Source organism: Gopherus flavomarginatus, chromosome 24 (assembly GCF_025201925.1).
Source record: "Gopherus flavomarginatus isolate rGopFla2 chromosome 24, rGopFla2.mat.asm, whole genome shotgun sequence".
NCBI lineage: Eukaryota > Metazoa > Chordata > Testudines > Testudinidae > Gopherus > Gopherus flavomarginatus.
In genome coordinates, this window is record NC_066640.1 from 6,477,969 (window position 1) to 6,499,441 (window position 21,473).

The 21,473-nt window shown below is 48.8% G+C and overlaps 1 protein-coding gene across 2 annotated transcripts in view; it reads right to left on the reverse strand.

Annotated features, from left to right (window-relative positions):
- Positions 1-21,473, reverse strand: part of LINGO3 (leucine rich repeat and Ig domain containing 3) — a 106,450-nt gene that overhangs the window by 70,111 nt on the left and 14,866 nt on the right. For both annotated transcript variants that reach the window (XM_050934356.1, XM_050934357.1), the window contains exon 2: positions 254-358. The gene's annotated coding sequence lies outside the window, so the exon portion shown is untranslated. The remainder of the gene's footprint in view (positions 1-253; positions 359-21,473) is intronic.

Consider the following 21,473-nt stretch of genomic DNA (forward strand, 5'->3'; position numbering starts at 1 on the left):
CTAGTAGACCAAACCCTCAGTATCAACCTCTGTCCAGCCACAGACCAGGTCAGGCTCCATCCAACCAATCCCCTGAGCTCTCCACTGCTTTGTAATCTACAAGAAGCCTAGGAAATCATTAATATCACATGACATAAGCACTGGGGCATTGCTGAGCTCTGCAATCCAATGAGTCCATGAGGAGAGCCAACAGAATCACACGAGCAGTCACACTCCCATCATGGGGAGGGCCAGGAACTAGCCACTCACTCACCGTTCTGCAGCTCTGAGTCTGTACCAACATCTGGGTCCGTTGGGGTACATGGGGGCTGGGAAGCTTTACATGGCAAACGTTTCTGCGCAGCAGGTCGGCGATCCTCTGGAGAAAGCAAAAGAAACAACAAAAAATAATCATGCACTACAGCCTCCCAAGGGAGGGGTTCTCAACAGTCTTCTTGGGTTACAATCAGGCACTGAAGTCACTGCATATGCCAATGGAAAGGCACTTTCCCCTTGAAGTGCAATACGGTTCTGGATCTGACCCAGGCCCTCTCAGATCTGCCATTTATAGGTATACGAATACCAATCCTGTTTCCATAGTATTTTTTACCCTGAAGGATCCATTGGAAATGGAAGGGTCACTGGACCCTGCACGGAAAGGTTAACATCGCTAGGTGGAATGCACCAGCTGCTTAGCAGCACACCACTACGCTGCCCAAGAATTAAGAGTGGGAAGCTGTAGCAGGGTGGTCACCCTGCTCCTGCCCGGAGGGGTTAAAACAGCCCTGGGAGAGGGCTGCTCCAGGTAGAGAAAAACCTAGGTTGATTGGGGAAGCAGCCTCAGCTGGGTCCATGCCCCAATCAGGCCACAGCTGGCCCCATAAAAGGCTGTGGGCCAGGAGCTTGGACGGAGTCTCTCTGGCAGTAGGGAGAGATGGGCCTGGCTGCTTGGGAGCAGAGCAAAGTACCTACAGAAGAGCAGGGCTGGGGGAAAGGCCTGGGGAGCTCCAGGCTGGAAACCCTCCAGGCTGCAGGCCTTGCTATAGGCTGGAAAAGGTACTGAGGTTGCAGAGGGGCAGCCCAAGGGTAGACAGAGGCAGCAGGTCCAAACCCCTGATAAGTGGCAATTATACTGCAGTCTGTCCCAGTGAGCGGGGGCTAGGTGATGACTGGCAGTGGCCACTGACTGAGGCGAGGTGGTGATAGAGGGTGGGGGTTCCCCAGGGAGGGGAGAGCCAGATCTGTGGAGGGGGTACTGCTAGGGGGCAGCACCCTGGCCTGAAAGGGGCACCGGGGTCCAGGAGAGATTCAGGCCCAGCGGCAAGCAGGACACCGGCCTGCAGAGGGCGCTCCGGAGCTGGAAATGCTAATTCCCTGGAGGACCAGCAGGAGGCGCCACGCTGCTGAGTCCCGCCCCCTACAGTAGCGAAGATGACATCCACCGAGGCTGTGAGGCAGAAGCGTAGAGAGGCAGGATGCACTTGCCCACACTGGGGTTTTGGCCTGGGTGCTGGAGCTAGCACCACTTGTCCAGCCATGAATGTTGAATGACATCTAGCTGGGACCTCATATTTTATATCACATCTGAAGGATGGCACTGCTTACCAGCAGGGCCGACCTAGGCCAAAGGGTGCCCCGTGGGAGGAGCACCTTCAGTGCCCACCCCCCATGTGTTAAACTTGAACACCTGCCCTTGCAGTAGTAGGATTTTATGTTTGTATTCTGCATAACTTAGAATAAATAATAAATAATAATGATATGATATAACCGTATCCTGCCAGCCACCTTTGGTAGAAATGCATCAACCAGAATTTCTTTGTGTCTGGACTAATTTCAAGGCAGTAACAGACTTTTGAGGGTCACCAATGTGTTGTAGGTTTAGCATTGTAAAATAAGTCAAAGGGCTGGTCTACACTAGGGGGGAAATCGATCTAAGATACGCAACTTCAGCTACGTGAATAGTGTAGCTGAAGTCAAAGTAGCTTAGATCGAGTTACCTACCGTCCTCACGGCGCGGGATCGACGTCCGCGGCTCCCCCTGTCGACTCTGCTACCGCCGTTTGCGTTGGTGGAGTTCCGGAGTCGACAGGAGCTCGTTCAGGGATCTATATATCGCATCTCGATGAGACGCGACATATCGATTTCCGAGAAATTGATTGCTACCCGCCGATACGGCGGGTAGTGAAGACGTAGCCAAAGAATGCCGTGCTTGTTTTCTTTTGCATTGCAACCTGATGTTCCCCTTCAAAATGTTTTGCGTAAATTAATTCTGTTTTGTGTGTGTGTTAAAAGAGAAATGTAAAGGCCATCACTGAACCAGATGGTCTGGGGAGGAACCAGAGACACACAAGGGCATCTGCAGGCTGCAACACGCCCCTGTTAAAATATCAAAGAAAAGCAGATTGACAACTCTAAAATATAAGACAGGCACCTATCAATGAGGACAAAATAGCTGTAATCAAAACCAGCATGAAAGAACTCCATAAAACACTTAATGAAAAGAAGGAAAAAAGAAACAATTTAAAATAAAAAAAACAAACCAAGCACTTGTCAAACATCAGACTGAGTACAGCAGGACAGTGCAAAACTCATTGGTCCCAATGAGGGAAAAATCACTATATAAACAGGGTGCCTTGCCATGAAACTTTGGGTTCATCCTGCCAAGACTTCCCCAGAGGGTTGTGTCGTGACCGACAGAACCCGGCTCCCACCTACCCATGATCAACCTAGTTGGCCACTAGATTTATCTGGACTCTGGACTAGTAACTATAACATCGACTGGTGGGAGAGTGTGTGTGTGAGTGATTGAATGCACGTGCTAATTGCTGAATCTTCAATAAATGAGGCGTACTGCCTTTTCCCCTAAACAAGATCCCGTGTGCTTCTTTTAAGCATAACACCTTGGTGCCCTGAGCGCAGCACCTGCATCAAGTCCGGGACTCCAGGCAGTCGCCTGGGTCAACTGCCCTGCTTATCAGCACCAAGCTAGTTCAACACAGGCTCGGAGGGAAAAGCTCTTCCTACACAATCAAGCCTCTCATTTCCTGAAGCTCACTTCCTGCAACTTCCATCCAGGTTCTGATCCAGCCTAAATTTGCTGAGATTGCAAGATCAGCCTAGTTCACTTGGATTGCAGTGGCCCCGTCTGGCCGTAGAAGCGATGAATTTAAGTTCCATACTGCCCACTCCAGGGCTGCAGGATAGGAAGTCCCTTCATGCAACATGCATTGGTACGGCTTTACTAGAGTATTTATTAATTCACTGGATTCATTTCAAACTCACTTTGTGCCTTAAAAAAAAAAGGTCTTATTCATTGTAAATATCTCCCTTCTTTGGATGAGGAGCCAGCTAGTGTCAATTATGTATTATAAATGGTCCCAAACCTAGGCTGAGCTTTCACAGAGTTGTTTTATTCAGGCTGTGAATGAAAAAACGTGACCTCACTTTGGGGTGTATGGCCAGGGAACCACGTACCCCTCCCATCTCCAAGCCCTCTCTCCCACTGATCCCTCCTCTCAGATCTGCAGCACATTGCCATGAGGAGCATCAAAGGAGGACAAAAATGTACAAGGTGGATAAAAAGACAACACCCTGAAAACAGAAGCTGTAACAGCAGTTTAATAAATCCGAGCTTCCTCTTTGGCAGATCTAGATCCAACGGGGGATTTGTAGATGAATGAGAGAGGAGCTGAAACTGAGATCAGAAAATACAGTCTATAACCAGCTGTATGTGTTTTCTTTTTCTACAAATGAATTTAGTACTGGGGAAAGGTGCCAGACTGGCAGCCCTGCCGAGAGAAGGCCTGGTTCATCCTGAGGACACTGACTGGTCACGATAGTGGTGATCTTGGGGGGTTTTCACCTTCCTTTGCAGCACATAATGAAGGTCGCTTGCTGGGATCATCTGGACACATCTCACTTCACTAATTCCCAGCCACTGGTGCACCATGCTCCCTCTTATTCTTTGCCTCTGGTACACAGTAGGGCTGTGTATCACAGGCTAAGGACTCCTGAGGGCTATAATCCTTTGGTCTAATTCTGGTTCTTGGGTTGGTGGGAGGGTAGCTGAGTTGGGAGTGGTGGCCTGGGATACACAGGAGGTCAGATGAGATGATCTGCTGGTGCCTTCGGGCCTTAAACTCTATGGCAACATGGGCATATGCCTTGACACGAAGCTGGAGAGCCCACGGGTAAGGGAAGGAGTTCACTTTCCATGGCCCATTCAATCTTTGCGCCACCAAACTCTGCCAGCTGCAATGCAGGCTCGCAACAACCAAGACATCCGCTGGGTTTCCTAGTCACACTCCTGACTGCGGCTGAGAAGGTGTCTGCCAGGCCACTACAGACCTTGCCTTCCTCTGCCCAGCAGAACATAAGAGCGGCCATACTGGGTCAGACCAAAGATCCATCTAGCCCAGTGTCCTGTCTTCCGACAGTGACCAATGTGCAGGCCTTCAGAGGGAATGAACAGAACAGGGAATCATCCAGTGATCCATCCCCGTCACCCCTTCCCAGCTTCTGGCAAACAGAGGCTAGGGACACCATCCCTGCGCATCCTGCCTAATAGCCACTGGTGGCCTGTACTTTGGCTGAAGGATTGGGCCCATTTTATTATAATATGAACGAGGGCTATGGAGCTAACAAGCCCTGATTTCTGCAATTACCTAGGACTCCTGCCTGGCTGGGGAGACCTGCTAGGCAATCAGATCCCACCTTCAGCACAGGGTATTCTAAAGCAGCCTATTCCCACAGCCTGCCTGCGTTTCACATATCAGTTACCCACCTGAAAACTGTCTCTCTCACGCCTCACTCAACTGCTTTCTCCTGGAACAATGAGCTGGAGGTGGCAAGCTTTACCCACCCTGTAATCAGCGCTGCGGCAAGCTGCATTATACTCCCAGAATCGTGACTTCTGCCTTCTCCCCCCTGTGGGCTGCATTTCCCAGCGCACCCTGGGACAACTTGCTCCCCGGTTTCCCATTGGCTGGCTTCTTCAAAACGACAGCCTCTGGTGACTGGGGAGAAGGGAGGAAAATATCAGGGAAGGAGAGGCAGGGAGGGAGGAGGGGAAAATAATCAAAGAGCTTTTTGTCAAAGGCAAAGGGACGTGACTGAAGTGTGTCAGCTTCCACCCAAGCTGGTAAATGCCAGGCCCATCCCTATTCTTGCCTGGTCTTGTCAGCGCTATCAAGATCTGCAAAAACGGAGTTAACATTCATTATTTACTAAGCACCAATGCGCTCAGCTCTGTACGAGATACCAATAAAGACAAGCCCTGCTCTAGTTCCGACACCATGGCTCCAAGAGCCCCCTCGGGGAAGTGTTCTGCTCCTGCGGTGATGGGAGCTGTATAAACACACTGTCAGATAGACAGAGCACGTCCATGCTCTCTACCACTCCCATGGGCACTGGCTCAACCGTCACAATATTGCCCTCGACTTAGTTTTAATTCAGTATGATGGCGATGCACGAGAGATCAAATTCTCCGCTGGAGTTTGCTTCGCTGATGTCAATGGGACGGAGGCACGTGCTTAAAGTTAAGTGTTTTGCTGAACCGGGACCCCCCCCTCTCCTCTACCACACATGCTGCTGTACAAAATTTATGTGCGGCAAACTCACCCAGAGAATAGCTGGGGAAAAAAGAAGCATCACTTAAAATTCCCCATGCTGGGCAGCAATGGCAGGTCAATCTTTCTGGTGCAGCTGACTTGCCAAGCTCATCTTTTCTAAGAGAGGGGGAGCAGCACTGGGAATTGGGCACTGGACCCCCACCATCATGGGCCTCTCTCACACTCGGTGCCCCACATTATCTATGACAGGGATTAGGAGGCCTAGATTAGAATCTTCATCCATGCTCAAGATGTGGTTATTTTAAAAACCCATGGAAATTCTCAGACAAAAAACTTTGTTAACCTCAAATTCTAGATGTTAAGTGACATTAATGATAACATTCTTGGCTTATATTTTTAAGGATGCCTAAATATTAAAATAATAGAATCATAGAAGATTAGAGTTGGAAGAGACCCCAGGAGGTCATCTAGTCCAACCCCCTGCTCAAAGCAGGGCCAACCCCAACTAAATCATCCCAGCCAGGGCTTTGTCAAGGCGGCCTTAAAAACCTCTAAGGTGGAATCTCCATCCACTTCCCTAGGTAAAATGTGTGGAGATTATTAGTAAAAGTCACTCAGAAAAGTTCCCAGTCCGTTAAAGTTCATACATTCTCTTTAAAAAAAAAAACAAAACAAAAAAAACACACACACATAGAAAAATGGTCCATTAGACATTCCCCAACCAACCTGAACTTTGATCCTGCTGTCTTCATGCTCTGTTTTTGTGCAATACAGTAGATGACTGATTTGTGTAACAGGTACGATAGGATGCCAAATGACAGGATTTTTATAAGGAGAATGAATACCTCAGAAATAGTTCGAAATTTGAGGAACTACAAATTTTATAGCATAGGTGCGAGACTGTACGTTTCAGTTACATACCATTGATAGACACAAAACAATGTGGCTTCTGTATTGTCTAAATAATGGGATAATTGAGATGTACTCCTCACAGCCTATTGTTTAGGTATTTCATGGCACAGCAGTTATAGTCACATATCATGGTGTTCTATCTGCTGAGCATGTTCTGAGGCTTTTCAATCTAAAAAAGTAAGTAAACCTGGAAATGAGAATTACAGGGTTTTGATAGCTCAGGTCAGAGTTAAGGCTGCTTTTGGAAGGTCTAATGCAAACATTAACGTGCCGCATTAGCATACTAAACACCGACGTATTTTACCCTTCTCTCCCCAAAATCACGTCTGAACAAAACCCATGGAATGCTCAATACATAGTCAATTCCTGCTGCCCGCTACCCCTCTTCCTGCATTTGTGTGTTTTCTACCTAGATTGCAAGTTCTCTGGGGCACTGACCTTGCCTTCAGACCCTTCTGCAGAGCCTAACACAGTTAGCAGTAGGATAATGCCACAATTACATTTTTACAAGAACATCTGAATTTAAGTGCATTAGACTCTTCATATCCATTACTTTGACTGATCATTTCCATACATTTGAATGATTAGGGTCTCAACTGTAATGTTCTTGGTAGGTATTTTAGGTAACTCATGTCTCCTAGCAACCTTAAACTTCAAGTTGACTAACTTTGTTGTCTGGAAACCTATTATAAATTTCAACTGCCTTTGAAATGGGACCCAGAAGCACTTTAATTCATGGATTGAAAGGGTCACCTGTGGTTTCACAAACTGATCCTTCAGCTCTGTTGCTGAACTGTCATTTATTAGCTAGCTTCCAGTCTTAGAATCATAGAATCTCAGGGTTGGAAGGGACCTCAGGAGGTATCTAGTCCAACCCCCTGCTCAAAGCAGGACCAACACCAACACCAACTAAATCATCCCAGCCAGGGCTTTGTCAAGCCAGGCCTTAAAAACCTCTAAGGAAGGAGATTCCACCACTTCTCTAGGGAACCCATTCCAGTGTTTCACCACCCTCCTAGCGAAATAGTGGCTGGCTGGGAATATTACAGTGCAGGCAGGGAATTGTGCAGCCTGGATAAATCCTGGTCAGGAGTGGGAGAGATGTGGTTCTCTGCCCCAGAGAGGTGACAGCTGACGAGCCTAGAGTGGGTGCCCTTGGTGGACCATGAGTGGTGAACACAGGTGCAGTTGCCCTGAAGTCTTACCCTTGTATCTCCCCCTTACTGTAATATCAGAGATCCCTGCAATCTTTAATGCATGCCAGCGAGGCAAGGCAGGGCTTTTATCCCCACTGTACAGATGGGGCACTGAGGCCCGGAAGAACTAAGGGAGGACTTTTAGCCCAGCGGTTTCAGCTGCACTGTGGAGAAATACTTAAAAAGAGGGAGGGAGGGATTTTTCTGCAATCTGGTAGTTAGGGAGGAGATGGGAGACCCCGGGGCCAGTCCCCTCGCTCCAAATCACTCTTTCATTATTTATTCACAGTGTAGCAGCTTCAACAGGAGAGATGCAGGGAGCCCCCCCTCACAATATCCCCGAGCCCCGTGGTCAGAGCACTTTCCCGACAGGTGAGAGACACCCTCCCTTTCAATCCTTCCCCCTCTGGCAGAGAGGGGGGAATTGAACCTGCGTCTCCCACATCCCAGGTGAGTGCTCTAACCACTGGGCTAAAAGTTAGAGGGGTGGGAGCGGCAGCAGCACCTTTCCCATCTTCTTCCCTCCGCTATACGTGGCCCCTAATGTGTTCCTTCAAAACACCAGCTTCGGCACAGGACCCCCGGGAGCCAGGTCCTGTTTGTGGGTCACTGACAGAGGCAGCTGGCTGAGAGAGGGGGGTAGGCCTTAGTCCACACTGCTCCTGTCAGCATCCCCTTGGCTAGCTTAGGTGGCTTCCCAGCCGGCTGGCTTTGTAGATCGCATTCTGAAGAGCCTCTCTCCCTCCCGTTCATTGTAGCGGGAGCCTAACTCAGGCTTTGTCCCGTTCCTGAGATTTCCGGGGCGCTGTAACGCTCAGCATTGCCTGAGTCCCTTAACGGATCCCACCCCAAGTGACCTGCGCATGGCCACACACAACGTCTGGGGTGGAGCAAGGAATTGAACCTGGCTTGACTGAGTTTTAGGCTCATGCCCCAACCTCTGCACTGTGCTCCTTCCTACCAAGAGCCATCGCCAGCCAGTCACAACCAACCATCCCTCCCCACAGCCACAGCTGGGAGGGACTATATCCTCTCTCCTTTCCCTGGTGGAGGAAGAAAATATATACAAAATGCTGTGCTACGGCCATGTCGTACGTAGGGCTCCGTCCTGCTCCCAGGGCAGCCAGTGGCAAACTCCCGTCACTTCAGGGGGAGCAGGGCCAGACCCATGGTGATGCCACAGCCAGTAACGTACTGCATCCACAACGGCTGCCCCCACAGAAGAATGCAGCTGGTGCTGACATTAGATGAAACATATATAGACATGAACAGGTCTGACATGGTCCACCCAGTAGAGGGCAGTAACAGCTATCTACATAATTTTGTTACACCCCGAACCTCTTCAGTTAAGAGCTAAGAAAGCTCCCAGTCCAGCTCTCTGGTCCTCCAGGAATACCAAGCTGAAGTATGATAGTCCGGATACTTCAAAGGTGAAAAGCAAGTAGAGATTGTTGTGGGGTGCTGAAAACAAAATTCAGGGCTTCTTTATACATCATAAAGTAGAAGAAAAGAAAAAAAAGGCAAGAATCCCTTTAATTTCCATTTGCAAGTACTTTAAATCAGTGGCTCTCAACCTTTCCAGATGACTGTACCCCTCTCAGGAGTCTGGTTTGTCTTGTGTACCCCAAGTTTCACCTCACTTTAAAATGACTTGCTTACAAAATCAGACCTAAAAATACAGAAGTGTCACAGCCCGCTAGTACTGAAGAATGGCTCACTTTCTCATTTTTACCATATAATTATAAAATACAATCGATTTGAATATAAATACTGTACTTACAAGTCAGTGTGTAGAGCAGTATAAACAACTCATTGTCTGTATGAAGTTTTAATTTGTACGGAATTCGCTAGTGCTTTTTATATAGCCTGTTGTAAAACTAGGCAAATCTCTAGATGAGTGGCTGTACACGCTGGAAGATCTCCGAGTACCCTGACGGATACACATGTACCACTGGTGAAGAACTACTGCTTTAAAGGGCAGTGTGGGAGGCTGGAAAGTTGTATGATTTTTAGGAGGGACAGAGCATGCAAACAAAATGGTCTCTGCACAAACACCCCAAGCAGAAGAAAGAGGGAGATCAAGAACAGCTGGGAGAAAGTTGATATTTCAGCTGAATTAATTCAATACGGGAAGTGGTACAGTCCTATTGCTTGGGACTTTTAAAACGAGACTGGCACGGCCTTGGAGAATCTCCTGATTAGGGATGAAGTGGAAGAAACGGGCGAAACCGAGTGTTGCCAACTTTACCCCAAGTCTGCTGTTATTTAGTGTTTTCCTTGAAGTCCCAGCTCTTAGAGTCCTGTGATTCCGTGCGAATGTCTGCTTTCATTTTAAAAAAATATTCTAATCCTCATGGCTGTGAAGAAATATCTTGAAAGCATGAGCCTCATTTATCCTAAAAACTCAAAAGCCAGATGGTAAATAATCATCACCAACGACCCTCCCAAAATAAACCAAACCAAAAAAAAAAAAAAAAAAAAAAGGAACTAAATTGGTTAGTTAAAACAAACAAACAAACAACCCCGCCCCCTAAGATTTTTAGAACCAAATCATATGATTGTTTGAATGCATGGAGGTTGACGGTACCACCTAATTCTTTTCCATCTCTGCATTCTAGCAGTGTATAACAGAGGTGTGTGTGTGTGTGTGTGTGTGTGTGTGTATTTGGTGCTACAGGCACAAACGAGAACGGCAAAGCGACAGCTCTGCAGCTAAAACATATTGCATCAAATTTGTGGGGCCCCTCCCAGGAATTTCAGGATTCTTACTGTACTATACATTTACAGCAGCCGTGGAGAAGAGGTGTGTGCACTTTTAAAGCAAGTTCTACTGCTTGAGTCAGAGAAAAAAATTTGAGAGAGGGCAGTAGCACAGGGCCTTTGACCCACAGTTGAGCTATTCCAGTGGCATCCCACAGAGGGCAATGTTAGCACACCTCCCCTAGCCAATACGCTATCGTATATAAAGTAAGTCACACACATTTGAAACAAGACTTGTTTAAAGTAATTACTGGCTTGGGCGGGCTTCTGATTGACCTTTGTCGTAACAGGTAATTTTTGCTGCTGCTGTTATTAGCACACAGGGGGATCTGTTACGGCTGTTAATTTGTAATTGATGTTTTCTATTTGATGTCAGATGCAGAAAAGCTTTGGCGCTAGGCCCCACACAGGACATTTCTGCACAAACAAACAGGACACAGACAGGTCAACAAAAGTAGCAAGTAAAATGTAGCTGCCCTGGCTTTCCTGAGGAAAGCAACATCTGTTTACTAGTTGTGATACGACACCAGTGTCCCCAGCACTGGATGAGACACAAAGAGACCGTCTTTACCCTAAGAGACGAGCACAGAGAAGGTGGGAAATCCAAAGGGAGCTACGTAATTAAACCAAATGAAAAACAACTCCTCACTTCTTGCGGGTGTTGTGAAAAATGCAGATTGAGGAGAGAGAGGCCATAATGCTTTAGATCAGAGGTTCTCAAACTGTGGTCCACATGCTCCATTCAGGTGGTCCATGGACAATTCCCTCTAAGATGCTTGCCTGTGTGGCTGCACACGAGAGAATTAAGGGCCACCCACCTAATTAGTGGAGCCGTGCAGGAGTGGCTCCACTAATTAGGTGCGAGGACCCTGGAGAGGATGCACATGTAAGGTGAGGTGGTGGTCTTGGGGGGAATAGGGGATAGGTGGGAGGGGACAGTGGGATGAGAAGAGGGGGTAGGGGGAAATTTGGGATCTGAAAGGCTGCGGCGGCCAGAGAAAGAGGCGAGTTTCCCCAGCTCCAGGGTCGCAGCTGCTGGGGAGAGACACCTCCCCCTCCTTCCCAGCCCCAGCTTGGGGGCTGCTGCGGTGGGGGAGAGAGGGAGAGACCCCCCTCCTTCAAAGCCCCAGCTCAGGGGCTGACGAGGCATGGAAAAGAGGGCACATCCATTGCATTCGAAAGGTAAAACTACTGATATGAAAATGAGTCGTGTGCTTTTATTTGTAAAACAAAAAAATTAATTACTACAATCGTTAGCTAATGGTACAAACAACATTTGGAAAGATCATTAAGTGGTCTGCCGCGACCCTCCGCAATTTTCAAGTGGTCTGTGGAAAAAAAAAATTGAGAACCAGTGCATTAGAGGAAGACATAGAAGAATGTTCAGAGTTTGGAGCAGAAGACGATTCCATGGCATCAAGTCTGGTGTCAGTGGGTGCGAGCAGAGGGGGCGTGGAATATACTCAGAGATGGAGACCAGAGTAGGGTTGTATAAAACCTCTCTCTCATTTTTAAGGCTTAAATCCGATGCAATGGGTGACTTTTAACATCCTCTATGGACCCTTAACCCATGGACCAAGGAGCAAAAGATCTGTTGAACCATTAGAAATATGCACTGGCCTCTTCCATTAACACACCAGTGCCTAGATATTCCTCCCCCCCCATAGACCATCATGATTCTCAGAGGAAGCAGGATGGAGCATTGCTGGCAGTGAACAGGATCAGACGCAGCACAAGGGTTTCCTAGAATCCTACATGACAGCAAAGGCTAAACCATCATTCTTCTCCTCTGCCATTGCTGCAGCTAAATCCTGCCCTGCAGAAGTGCAGTAGATGCTATTGCTCTGTCAAGCTGCGTCACCTGAACGCCAATGCTGCTTGATGTAAAGACCCTGGTAGAGTGTCTGGGAGAACCACCACCACATTCGAGATGCTCGTCCAGACAACAAACCAACCACCCAATGAAATCAAGCTAGAAACCAAGACACTCCACAAGTGCCACTCCCATTATGGCTGGTGGAGGATGCTCAGTAACACCTAATACTTCTGCTGGCAGATATTGTTAACCCCATCTTTAGAGAGGGAAATCTGCTCTAAAGCCTGCCACATTTTGACCAATTCTCGAGGCGCTAGCCTTATAGTGTGGCCAATTCTCTCAGCAGACCTTGCAACCAATCGCTGGGTGTCAAGTCCCCCATTTTTGAGACAGCTACAGGAATTAAGAGACCAGCAGAGAAATGCTTTCACCACCACGCTCCCTCCCACATACAGCAGAACAAAGATCTAGCTCCAATCAGCAGCTCAGATTCCCTCAAAGGGAAGGAATTAATTTTTTTCCTTTGCAAGTAACTTAGCAGCGATACGCCTCCCTGCCTTGCATAACATGTGCCCTGTAAATGATCTTCTCTGATTAACATGAGAACTCGGCTAACACTAAGGGTCTAGAACCGAGAGTGCTGAGCCTCGCTGGGAGCGAGGAGCAGACCAAAGGCTACAGTCAAGATGTCAACCGTGTGCATGAGCGGGAGGATTAATGAAGGCAGAATTTTTTTTCTGGTTTGTCACAGTTTGTTAATATTCCTGCTCGGGGGGAAAAAAAAAGTCATACTTTAGACTTTGTTTATGTCACTTAATCTTCAGTTCGCTAATGCACCATCCTGTCTCCCTTCCCGGATCAGTATTTGATTACAGTGGCCTTTCCCTTCCAACTCTTACCTGCTGCTTATCTTTGTTCAAAAGTTGATGGCTCCAGGACGTGCCTTGGCCAACGTGAGTCAACAGGTAGTTGACTGGTGGAACGTTATGGTGTCAACCTTGATGGGTTCCATCAGTAAAGGATCCCATTGAGAAACCAGGGAGATCCAGCTGTGGACGTATGATGGTCTGTTTCTCCAGAGTACAGCATCACAGCGCTGATGGAAATTCTCTAGTGCAAACACTGCAGTGGATCCTCTCCAATCCCAAGTTCCTACAACAGCAATCGTTACCACAGGACCGGAGGGTCTGACCCATTGAAAGGCGAGCAGGTATCCTGGCTGCGTTGAGTCAGGACTGTGGAGTAAATGAGATAGACACTCCCTCCCATGGGTACTCTTGGTCTCCCATGGTGAGATCTGTTGTGCAAAGATGACCTGACCAGAAACCAGATGGTGCCCAGAAGTGAGAGTGAAACTGAGGAACTTGTTATTCAGACTGAGTGAGAATTAAATGGAGAACTAAGAAGTGGCTCTGTCTGTGCGTCATTGGAGATCCAGGGCATGTCCACACTGCATTTAGACACCCGTGTCTGGCTCGTGTCATCTCACTTGGGCTCATGGGGCTTGGGTCTGAAGGCAACAAAACTGCAGTGTACATCTTCAGGCTCAGACTCCAGCCCAAGCTCCGGGTCCCTGTGATGGGGGAGGGTCCCTGAACCCGGACGTCTACACAGCAGTTTTGCAGCCCCCAGCCCAAGCCCCATGAGCCGGAGTCATCAGACCTGGCCCAGCCACAGATGTTTAATTGCAGTGCAGATATTCCCTCTGTGTCCAAACTGCCCTAAACGGTGGGCAACAAATCCATTATCTTACCCCTTTGGTGAAAGGGGACTCAAGAACCAGGGATTAATCTACCACGCATCTTCCATCCCGCCTCTCCACCTAGCAGAGATGCAATCGTCACTCGGACATGCCAGCCAAGGTGACCAAAAATCCCAGAAGATCCACTGAATGGCCACCTCGCCTCAAACCGTGCAACTCAGCCCTTGTTTATCACTCTGGATCTGATATGAGGTCCAGGTTCAAGGGAGTGCCAGCCAGAATGGACTCAGACACTGTTTTACGGTGAGGCCTCAGGTTCCTCCATCTGTGAGCTGAGAAGTGCGATAATTCACCTGCTTCACGGTGTTATCACTATGTCATGACGGAGTCGCTGTGAGGACGCACTGCCGTTCAGGCTAGGATTGTTCTGTTCAGCACATCTCCTCAGATTTTTACTTCATACAAGTCTTGGCTATTTACCGATGCTGTTGTGAGGGTAAATTTAACGTCCATTAGACATTCTGAAGGTGTAACGCTCAGTTAGACACTGGGTGCGGGTATTGTGATGGGAAAAGGATGGGAGAAATACAATCTTTGAATGATTTTCCTTGTTGAAATAAAGGATGAAGCGGTGGTTAAGGTGTGACGGAAACACAAGGACTAGAGAATCTGCTACTTTAGTCATCTGACAAATGGTCCCAGTGCCCTCCGAGAGGTGGAGAAGGATACGAATATTTAGCATTTATAATCATGATTTTCTTCCACAGATCTCATAGCACTTTACAGGGATAGGTAAGTGCCATTATTCCCCATTTTCTGTGCCTCCATTTCCATCTGTGTAAAAGTGATGTGGCTTTCCCAAAGTCACACAGAGTTGCAGGCAGAGCTAGGAACAGAACTCAAGTCTCCTGACTCAAAACCGCAGCGTCACCAGCAGCCCATCATAAATCAGCTTTATACAGGGGAAGGTATTTCCCATGGGCAGCGGGCGTGTGTTGGCGTGGCTCTCTGCTGTGTACCAGGCCTTATTAACACAAAACGTCACACTCCTGGAAATCTAAAAGCGCCAAACAGAAATAAGACACTCTTACCCACACCTCACGGACCTCTTCTGGCAGTTTTCAAAGACCCCAAGACACTTTTTCCAAGAGAAAAGGTGTCAGATAGCAACAGGGCTGACCCAAAACCCCACATTCAAACTCCCAAGAACTTCACAAAAGTTCAACTCTCAATTTTGTGACCAGGACCCCACCTGGCCTAAGTCTATCCTGAGTAAGTACATGTTCCCTTCGAGGAGATGCAGAATTCTTCATGTCACAACCTGACATGGTTGTGTAGCATTGCTGTGCACAGTTAGGCCCAGTGCTTAATTTGTGCCAGGCATGAGCCCCGGCACCCCTGGGCTTGCCGTGTCAGTTATGCAAAAACATTTGCTTAAGCCCCGGCACCTCTTTCATAGCAAATTAAACACGGGGTAAGCCACTGCCATGCTCTAACCCAAAGGTGGCTGGTGTATTTTCAGTAGCGGGAATGCACATGGGAAGCACTTAGAATGAAGGGACCATAAAAATGTAAGAGATTTTCCTCCTTGCTGTCCCCTGAAGCAGAGGCGGATTAAAGTTTCCTAGAGCCCTGGGCCAGAGCAAGTGAGGCCCCCCCCACCCCCTCCGCCTGCAGTCCTGCCTCCAGCCTTACCCATGGCCCCACCCCTTTCTGCCCCTTTCCCGGGGCCCACACTGTTCCACCCAGAGTCCCCCCATTCCAGCCCCCACTGCAGCCCCACAACTCCTTTCTGCTTCCCCCCACTGCGTCCCCAAGACTGGAGAAGTTCTATCCCTGTGCCACGGCCCTGGGGCGCAAGGGGGCTTGGGTGCTGGGGCTTGCCCTGCCATCTCCCGTGCTTCTTCGGGGGACCAGGGTCGGTGTTCTGGGGCATCTCCCACGCCACTCAGTGCTTCTGCCAGAGAGTGAGGTCGGGTATGGGGGCTTCCCCTGCCTCTCCGTGGCTTCTGCTGGGGATGGAGGAGGGCCTAGTGGGACAGGGGACAGGACTTCCCCCATTTGATGGCTGCTGCCATGGAGAGGGGACAGGAGCCGATGCCACGGTGGGGCTTCTCCCTTCCCGCGGCTTCTGCCAGGGAGTGGGGTCAGGGTGTGGGGTCTTCTCCCGTCCTGCCCACTCAGCAGCTGGGGCTTCGGGCTTCCACTGGTGTTCCACAGTTTTATTCCGGGGCCCCCAGTTGGCTGGAGCCCCTGGGCACGGGCCCTGTCAGCCCAGTGACTGATGCACCGTTGCCCTGAAGTGGTCAATAAGAAAACATCAAGACACCCCCTAGAATTTCTTAGGTTTCATTTCTCTGCAAAGGGTCAACCTGCGGGCTACTTAAATCTTATGTGACTGCTGTTCTGGGAGCCCAGATCTTTGCTCCTCCTTGTCTGCGTTTGACACCCTGGGCTGTGACCTCCTTGTATTTGTTTTCTGCTGCACTGAGTCAATTCAGATCTTATTTGAGTCAACAGCTTGGGTTTACTCTGCTTCTTCCTGCAGGAACCTTTTCTTCCGATTCAGTTTATGTTACAATTCTACTGGGCTGCCCCGGGGCTCTATTTTACATCAGCGCTTGGTCTAATTATAGGTTTCCATTGAGGACGAGTATTTGGCCTGGCAGTTTGCAGTCTATTAATCACGGCACTATAATTATTTTAGTCTATGAATTTGCTTCGTCTGGCCAGTTTTTATGCTGCCAAGTAGATTTTGCTTTGCTCAGACGCAGCGTTTAATCTGTAGGCTGAAAATAACATGGTAACAAATCCATGGCCATCCTCAGAGTGCCATAGTTGTCACTATGCAGCATGCTATGGCCGCTCACAGCTTCGTGGCGACAGTGGGAATAGAACCCGTGTTCTTAGGATCTCAAAGCACAAGCCTCTGCCACTTAACTGAAGGAGAGAGTGCCTTAACTATGGTACCGCTGAGCAGCTCTGAATCCATCCAGCAGAGGGCAGTGGCGTGCGTGCATGCGCACACCTTTTCCCACCTTTAAAGGTTGTGATGGGAAACACAGCAATGAGCTGCCAAAATCTTAACAACTGGTTCCCTATAAAAAGTTCTGATTTAAGGGGGGGGGGCAGAAGCGGGGGAGGGGTCGGGGCAGAGAGAGACATACTCGTGGGGCCAGGGACCCATGCAGGGCCTGGGGAAAATTGCCCACGCCCCCGCGGCCCTGGAGCTTGCAGCCCCCCCTTACCTTGCCTGCAGCTCAAAGCAGCAGAACGACTCAGAAGCTCAGCTGAGCTGCCCAGCTGGTGTCAGCGGCTGGCCACGCTGCAGCTGGGGGGAAACGGGGGAGGGGCCGGGGAACCTCAGCCTCCCCAGCTGCGAATCCTGGGAGCAACAGGATGATCCAGCCTGCAGACTGGAGTTCTTTGCCCACCCCCAGGCCCTTTAACAACTGGTTCTCCACAGAGGTCTAATTTTAGAAACCGGTTCTTGGGAACTGGTGGGAACTGGCTCCAGCTCACCACTGGGGAAACACCAATAGCAAAGAAACCCAACAGGAAGCGGCAACGTGTCCGCTGACACCCATGCCCAGGGGAGATGTTCTGAAGACACCTGGTAGCCAACTGGCGAATGACACAGTCTTGGCGACAGTCCATTTTCCAGGTTAAAGTCTGAAGGCATGTCCTGGTTCACTTCTTCGTCTCTTATAACTTTTGTATTGAGTGCAATACATAGGGCTTGCAAAAATGATACCACATTGACAGCCGAGGAACTGAAGATCTCCATTCCCTAGAAGAGAGGCACCAGAAACACAAGCTTCTGGCTGTCCTGTGGAGATTTACAAACCAACCTGCCTCATTGACAGTGCAGTAGGGTTTTCTTTTGTTTCAAATTGGCTACCTGGCTATTAGGAACTGTACTGAGGCCCTCACCTTACTGCACGTTGATCACCAAAAAGCCATCAGTGGGGAACAATTTGGGGGCATCCTTCACTGGATTTGAACCGCTAGCCTAGAGCTGTCCCCAACGTAAATCCCCAGAGACACCGATAAAGTACATCCAATGGACAATCTCTGGGTACAAGCACATTTAACACAAGAGATGGCTTTTAAAACACAAGAGGCTTCTTTTTATCTACCAATGTTTCCCCTTGGGAGTACAGCTGGGGGGCATTTTTCAGAAGGACCTCTTCCTCTCTCCCCCAACATACAGGAAAAAAAATGCAGCATCAAATTCGCCAGATTGTTTTGGTCGAAACCATTCCCCGCCCCAAAAATCTAACCTTTAGCTATTTTTTTAAAACGAAACATTTCAGTCCCAAATGACCTTTCATTGAAAATTTGAGTTCAGTTATATTTGCAAAGAGGTGAAACACTCCAAACCAAAATGAAATGTTTCGTTTGACAGAACTGTTTAAAAAAAAAACAAAAAAAAAAAAAACCAACTTTCAGCTCAGCCAACAAACTGAAAAAAACTGTTATTTTAACAGCTCTACCCAGGAGGCAAGAGCCAAGAACTGTGCCCCAGTGATAGACCTCTGGGCTCCAATGCATCCATGGGGGAAATGAACTGGAGTTCTCTGATAACTGCACTGTCCCCAGTGCAGGACAGAGGGCCTTCAGGGAGAACATTCTGTCCCCAGAGTCTTAAATCTAGGGACTATGAGAGTGACCATCTCTGCTGACCTCAGCTGTGGCAGTGATACACGGTCTGAGAGTGCTCAGGCCATAAAGGGATTTATAGACCAATGTCACCAAGACAGCACAGTTATCAGAAACTGGCGTCAAGTAAGCCCTGTGTCTCAGAGTACCCAGGTGTAGCTTCTGAGTAGCTTTCTACAGAGCCCCAGGTAGTGATTACTGCAGGATTCATAAAGGCTTGAGCTACTGCACAGAGCTCGATTGGAAAGGGAGGTTGCAATCTACTTACTAGACCTGTGGTGCGCTGGCAGGGAGCCTGTGAGACACTTGCTAAAATTCTTTTTCCAAGCTGGAAAGAACATTGGAGTGATTCCCTGTGTCCGATGGAGTCTTTGCTTTTCTGGATCCTGCTGATCCACCCCCAACTTATCTCAAGGCCTTTGGATAATTCTTTGGAAGAGCCCTTTTTTCTAACCTGTGATGCAAGCTGGTCCGTTTCAAAGGCCAGGTATCTCCAAAACAATCTCCACAGGCAGCTGCCCCCCTCCAAGATCTCCAAGCCCCACTTCAAATAGCGACACGTGGAACCCTGTGCTATCAATCTGCTCCTCAAAAGAGCCCCCATGAACAAAGCAGAGACGTTCCTAGCACACGAACCTTGGTCTGGGCTTCTTAGCAAATCTCAGCCTGGCCCTGGGTTCAGACAAGTTCAAACCAGCACAACACAAAGAGAAGAGCAAAGTCTAATTAAAAAGGGATTCTGACCATTGGCTTATTCATACTGAACATGAATGTGGATCTCCTACACGGACTGGAGTTAGCAGTGCACTGTGTTGCCCCTGCCTGGGGCTAGGGCAAGCTGTGCTGCTGGACCTGCTGCCTTTCAGCGGAGATGTAAACCCCAGATCTGTGATTGTTAGAGCTCCTACGGGACTTCACCCCCAGATGGTGGTCATTGACATCAGTGTCCTCGCCAAATTCCCAGTACTAGCAATTACATCACCTCCCCTAAATCATCAACCCATCCCAACCATTTTAACTGGATACCATATTCTTCTCTCTTTCCTGTCCTCCGTGCACCAAAATCCCACCAAAGCAGGATGTTTGGGGGGTTACAGAACCATTAGAAATGTTGCCAGACATATCGGGGCTCCTGAGCACAACCTTCATTAGCTGTTAAACAGGTGTGGCCTTTCACCTGAGAGGCAGATGCGTTTTGGTGGCAGGGAGGCATTCTCTGGGAACATACACATAGGAGTGCCTGTATGTCTACATGGGAGACAGTATCCTGACAATAAAAATTACTCCACGACTCAAGGAGGGGGGGGATCGAAGCCTGAGCCCGCCCAAGCCCTGCCACCCCAGGCAGGGGAAGTAGGGAGCTGGCAAAGTTGAAGCACTAGGGCTTCAGCCCTAGGCGGGAGGGTCTGTAACCTGAGTCCCAACATGCAGGGCGGAAACCTTCAGGCTTCAGCCTCGGGTGGTGCAGCACGGGCTTTGGCTTCGGCCCTGGGCCCCAGCAAGTCTAAACCAGTCCTGGCGACCCCATTTAAATGGGGTCCCGATCCACTTTGGGGTCCTGACCCACAGTTTGAGAACCGCTGTGCTAGACCCCTTTCTATCCATCGCCTCTAGGAATGAAAGCTGGCACAAAATGCATTTGCAATAATAATAAGACCCTAAAAACTTTCAAGCAATATATCTAGAGAACAGTGGTCTATTCAAAATAATCCATCATAGAACTGCATATAAAAATTGACATTTAACTGACTGGTTACACTCCAACCCACCAGCTACATTAGGCAAAACACTCCACCACAGCTGAACGCCGCCTTTCAGTGACTGCAGCGAAGGCCAGAAGACAGAGGATAACAAGACAGACACTTCTCAGAGCAGAACATGGAGGTGGCTTGGAAATGATCTGTGGCCTCTGAACTTGCTGGCAAATTGACTGTGGCTTTTAAGTTCAAGTGGGCCAGAGGGAAAAGCAAACAGCTCTGGGCCAGCATGAAAAGTAGGTTTTTATTATTGCTCTCTCTCGATTCATCTCTCTTTCATGTCTCAGCTCTCTGGCTGGTGTCACCCAGGCAGCTCTTTTGCTCATCTTTGCAGATTCCTCATGTCCCCTTCCTCTTGAATTTTTTATGCTTGCCACAGTGCAGAGTTTTCTGGCAGCCGCTGGGTAAAACACCAGCAAATTGCATGGAAGAGCACAGAGGCAGGGGACACTGCCTGGCTCACTGAAGACCATTCCCATTTAGAGAGAAGACAAAATCCAGGAAGAAACCTACACTAATGAACACAAATACAGAAGAGAAGGATCACCCAGCAGTGTTAAGGAAGCCGCCGCATGCTCCGACCAGCTCTCAAAGATATACTCCCTCCGTGTGCCCAATTCTGTATTCGGATGTGCCGCATTCGTATCAGAGTTCTCTACGTTTTTTGCATTTTTATTTCCATGCTTCTCATTAGTAAGTGGAGCAGATCAGCTGTCCGACAGCACCCAAAAGGGGCGATGAGGAATACCACATGGAATGGGAATTTAGGAAGGCCAGACTGTCATTTCAAAGGACGGGCGGATCCTCTGAACGAGAACGGATCCGTACACCAAAATGGCAACTTTGCCACAACCGCGTTTGTGTAAATCGGATGGGAAAAGCAACATAAGGAGACTTAAAATGGCCCTGAGACGTAGCAGCATCGTACAGATACTATTTCTATCCCCTCTTTCTTCCCTCTGCCCCTAGTTTTACCCACCTTGTTTCCTGCACTCAGAGCAATGAAGCTCTTAATGATGACCCACCTTGGCATTCAGCCAAATGCTGGGATCGTTACCCTTACGTTTGCAAAAAGCACCATAGGATCATTAACGGCCACGGGTGGAAGGCCCTGGCTTT